Genomic DNA, 6,000 nt, shown 5'->3' on the forward strand with positions numbered 1-6,000 from the left:
TTCTTCTTCTTCGTTCTTCTTCTTCTTCTTCTTCTTCTTCTTCTTTCCTTTCGGAGGGTAAAATATGATTATTTTCAGCGGGAGAACTTTCTATGAAGCGCTAGCATGAGTAAAAAATGAAGTACCTACATGCCTTTGTTTTTGATACTGATGTCATTCCTAGTTTATTGACAGCAGTAGAAAGAGGCAAAACCAATATTTTATATATATATATATATATATATATATAATATATATATATATAATGTAAAGGTGACACAGTATACAAACGACCTTTAATGACCTTATCCATCATAATGAGAGACGGCCACTTACCCAGCCTTCCAACCAACCCTTCATTAACGTAAAACCGAACCTATTATAATATCATATTCCACCGCGAAGAAAACACCAACAAAATCAACGAAACTTTAAAGAAAAGGTGAAAGGAAAAATATAGAAAAAAGGAAGTTGAATAAACAAGATAATGGCAATTAATTGGACAAGGGTGTAAAGAAAAGGGGAAAGAGGAAATGAAAGAGAAAATATGAAGAGAAAATAATGGATCTCTTTAACTCGGACGATTTCTAACGCGGAGAGATAACGGTTTCTTTAGACCGATGCTGGTGTGGTTAGTGGAATGGGCGTTTTTGAAGCATCAGTCATTGATGGAGTGAGAGGTGTCGGAGGGAGGAGGAGGAGGAGGAGGAGGAGGAGGAGGAGGAGGAGGAGAGGAGGAGGAGGAGGAGGAGGAGGAGGAGGAGGAGGAGGAGGAGGACTGGAGGGGTAGGGGAAGGAGAAGGGCCAGGAGATGACAGGGAAAGGAGATAAACCAGAAAAGAAGAAATTAAAAAGCACAAGGGGATAAAAATAGATAAAAGGAAAAGGAAGAGGAGGAGCAACGGAAGTGAATTACGTAAATAACGGTGATTTAATACATGAAATGTCATTTGAATAGCAGTGATTTCATACGTGAAAAGTCGTAAATAACGGTGATTTAATGCACGATAAGTCGTGAAAATCACGGTGATTTAATACACAATAAGTCGGGAAAATAACGGCGATTTAATACACAATAAATCGTGAAAATAACTGTGATTTAATACACGAAAAGTCATCTAAATAACGGTGATTTCCTACGTGACAAGTCGTGAAAATAACTGTGATTTCACGCACGAAAAATCGTGTAAATAACGGTGATTTAATACACAAATTACTCGTGACGTCACATAACCTACTCGTATATTCACTAAGCGTATAACAAATAAGTAAAAATATTGATGATTATAAAGATTTAGAGAAGGAAAAAAAAAAAAACGAACGGAAGAGGTTGCAAATATGTCAAACAGTTTATCGGACAACATTGGCCATTTTTTCTTATTTGTTTGCAAGCAAGATTTCTCCCCTCCCCCCAAAGGAATGCAATAAACATCAGTGCAATTGCGTTGACAAGGTGTTTTTTTTATTTCGAAAACTCTCCTTGTTTTTCGTTATCAGTTTTTTTTCTCTTATGTTTTTTGTCCTTTTTTAATCTTTCATGAATCTATTTTTTTTTCTTTTCGTTTTGAGTTAAAGATATATTTTCTCTTGCCGGAGTTGATAATAATTTACATTTTTTATGCGAATTGAATAATAATTTAACATGATGTGAATTGAATAATTCGTTTTAATTACATTTTTGGGGGGTCAAATATATGTCGTTTCTGTTTTTCATTATAAGAAATAAGTTGCAAAAAAATATTTACATATGTCATATATACACACACATTATATATATAAATATATATATATATATATATATATATATATGTGTGTGTGTGTGTGTGTGTGTGTGTGTGTGTGTGAGAGAGAGTGTGTGTGTGTGTGTGTGTGTGTGTGCCTATGCGTATATATATATATATATATATATATATATATATATATATATATATATATATATATATATACTATACATATCAGTATCATTATATAATATACTAATATAAATAGTATTAGTATATAGATAAATATATATATAGATTATTATATATATTATAGCCCCACAATATGATATATATATATATATATATATTATATATATGTATATATATATATATATCAGAGAGCCAGCAGGAAAAATGAAAAGCAGCAGTACCTAGCGCTTTCGTGTATTCTTGATACACCTCATCAGGGTACAATATATAAAAGAATGAAAAATAGCTTCGAAATATCAAAGGTAAACTAAACATAAAAACAAAAAAGTAAAATACAAAACAATCAAACAGCCTAGTCAAGAAGCAAATGGTCCACAGCCTAGAATTACACTTAAAGGACAACAACAAATGGAAATGGAACTACTAAGCAGTCAATTACATAGTTACGAAGTTGTCAACAATACATTTCGTAAGCCAGTTATCTAGTTTATATTGTCCGTTGCTAATATCAAAAACACTACCTACTTGACTTATATTTTATTATACTAGATCCTATAATGTTTAATAATGTCTCTACAAAATAAAATTTCTTTGAATTGTTCAATTAATTGCGTGATTAAAATTATTCATATGTAAAAAGAGAGCACTCGATGTACTTCCTACACGTACACAATATTTATGTTGATTTAATCTTGATGCCAGTAGTTTGCCACTTTGACCAATATATTTTTTATCACAATCTCTGCATGGAATTTCGTAAATGCAACCCGTTTGTAAATTTGGAGAGTTCCTTATTAAAATTGTTCTTACAGACTGATTGTTACTTAAAACAACGTTAACATTAAAAACTTTATACACATTTTTGGCAAAGAAAGAAACCTGTTGTCAAAAGGTAAAACAAGCAAACTACTAAGGTCAAAAGCCTGTACATGGTCCACTGCATAAAATATTTCCTTAGCCTTTCTTGAAGCAACATCAACTAAAAATGCCGGATACTTCAATTTAAAAGCAATATCATAAATCTTGGTAATCTCGTCTTCTAAAAATTCAGGACAACAAATTCTTAAAGCTCTTAAAATCATGGAAGAGAATACAGAGAGTTTAACTTTCAAATGGTGATTGGAGTACAAGTGAATGTAAGAACATACATTTGTATGTTTACTAAAAACCGAAAATTTAAATCTGTTACCCTGTCTATGCACACTTACATCTAAAAATGGCAAAACTGAATCTATTTCCTCCTCAAGTGTGAACTTTATAGAGGGAACCCGCGCATTTAATCTAATTAAAAATCGGTTCACATCCTCACACAAAGGCCATACACAAAATATGTCATCGACATACCTAAACCAAAGAACATTCGCAGGTAAAATATTTGATAGAAGTTTCTTTTCAAAAAACTCCATGTAAATGTTGCTTAAAAGGGGCGAAAAAGGGTTCCCCATAGCCATACCAAACCTCTGCTCATAGAATTTGCCATTGAAAGTAAATTTACATTCCTTAATACACAGTTTTAGTAACTCTAAAATGGTGTCAGTTTGCAGAGAAAATTCGTATTTATCCAACTCATCAGCTAAAAATGTTATCAGGTCGTCAACTGGAACTTTAGCAAAAAGGGAAACTACATCAAAGCTAATAATTTTAAATTCGTAATTAATGTTACAGCTTCTGAGACGGTTTACAAAATCCACATAATTTTTTATTGAAAATCCTGAAATTTTTCCTATCAGAGGTGACAATTCACTGACAAGCCACTTTGACAAATTATAAGTTGATGACCCTACAGAACTAATAATAGGTCGTACAGGGTTATTTTGTTTGTGAGTTTTAATAAGTCCATAAAGATAGGGCAAAGATGCACATACAATAAAAAATTTCTTAATTAAATCATCTTTTCCCCCTTAACAATGTTTTAAGTTTTTATTGAAACTACTATTAACCTTCTCTAATGGATTATGGTTCAGTACTGTATAAGTTTCTTGGTCACTTAACAAAACTAACATTTTATTTACATAATCATCTTTATTTATTAACACAAGAACATTTGATTTATCTGCTTTCGTAATGTGTAACGTTTTATCTTTATTAAGGTTGCTGTACGCCTTTAAAAACCTATCAGGAACATTAGAATAGCACTTAAAAGAACATGCGCCATAAACAATACCCTTACAGATGTTGAAATCTTCAAGAGACAACGATCCAAATTTTTCTAAATTACAAAATGCTTTAGCTATTCCTACCCAGTCCACTTTCTCGTCACAAACACTGAAGTTGATACCATAACCGAGAGCCGTTCTTGTTACATCATCTAACACTTTATCAAATAAATTACATACAAACTGGGGATTTTCATCTTTAGTCCAACGCGGTTGGACTAAAGATGCAAATCCCCAATCACCATTTGAAAGTTAAACTCTCTGTATTCTCTTCAATGTTTTTAAGAGCTTTAAGAATTTGTTGTCCTGAATTTTTAGAAGACGAGATTAACAAGATTTATGGTATTGCTTGTAAATTGAAGCATCCGGCATTTTTAGTTGATGTTGCTTTAAGAAAGGCTAAGAAAACATTTTATGCAGTGGACCATGTACAGGCTTTTGACCCTAGTAATTTGCTTGTTTTACCTTTTGACAACAGGTTTCTTTCTTTGCCAAAAAGGTTTAAAGTTTTTAATGTTAACGTTGTTTTTGGTAACAATCAGTCTGTAAGAACAATTTTAATAAGGAACTCTCCAAATTTACAAACGGGTTGCATTTACGAAATTCCATGCAGAGATTGTGATAAAAAATATATTGGTCAAAGTGGCAAACTACTGGCATCAAGATTAAATCAACATAAATATTGTGTACGTGTAGGAAGTACATCGAGTGCTCTCTTTTTACACATGAATAATTTTAATCACGCAATTAATTGGAACAATTCAAAGGAAATTTTATTTTATAGAGACATTATCAAAAGAAACATTGTAGAATCTAGTATAATTAATTATAAGTCAAGTAGTGTTTTTGATATTAGCAACGGACAATATAAACTAGATAACTGGCTTACGAAATGTATTGTTGACAACTTCGTAACTATGTAATTGACTGCTTAGTAGTTCCATTTCCATTTGTTGTTGTCCTTTAATTGTAATTCTAGGCTGTGGACCATTTGCTTCTTGACTAGGCTGTTTGATTGTTCTGTATTTTACTTTTTTGTTTTTATGTTTACCTTTGATATTTCGAAGCTATTTTTCATTCTTTTATATATTGTGGCCTGATGAGGTGTATCAAGAATACACGAAAGTGCTAGGTACTACTGCTTTTCATTTTTCCTGCTGGCTCTTGATATACAATCTTCACGTGTTACTTGTGATCGTATAAAATATATGTATATATATATATATATATATTATATATATATATATATATATATAATCTCCGCTCTAGTCTTCATTAACAAGACTGCCCACACATCCGACACAAAAATTGAAAATAATCACCAAACTTTCCATGTCCCTTTTATCTATTGTACAACGCTTTCCTCATCGTCTCGAATCTAAAATACAACGCCGACGCATTATCTTTCATTCTTAGCACATTATTGTTTTGGCATCCGATCCCAGCTGATACTTCCAGGTCGTAAGATATCTTAGGCACGGAACCCCTTCGTAGCCGCGAGATAATATTCTAGCCACGTAGCCCCTTTTAAGCAATAAATTCTCATTTGCCTGTCCCTGCTGGCTAGTTCTATATAGGTAGGTCATAGACCTTCCTTCTTCCACCTCTGAGGCCGCACTTGGAGGGGACCAGGTCCACAGGGGTTTGTTTTGGGCATTCATCAAAGTTATATACTTACCCGTGAACACCTGTGATGTCCGCTCGTTGAATGCCGATGCCTGTAAAGGACCATAAGATCCAAATGTTATATCTCATTAGGCGCGAGTTGTTAAATGGTGAAGATGATTTTGGATGAAATATTCTATTACTAAATAAGTGTTGACTGTAAGGTCGTTACGTTAAGGTTTTTAGATGAGAATGCTCTTTTCTTAGATGAATGTTGACAGTTTGTCTGTTATATTAATATTACATCAGATGCAATTAGTAAAAAGATAAAAAGCAAGAATGAATCT

The sequence above is a fragment of the Macrobrachium nipponense genome, chromosome 45 (assembly GCF_015104395.2).
Source record: "Macrobrachium nipponense isolate FS-2020 chromosome 45, ASM1510439v2, whole genome shotgun sequence".
NCBI classification, from domain to species: domain Eukaryota; kingdom Metazoa; phylum Arthropoda; class Malacostraca; order Decapoda; family Palaemonidae; genus Macrobrachium; species Macrobrachium nipponense.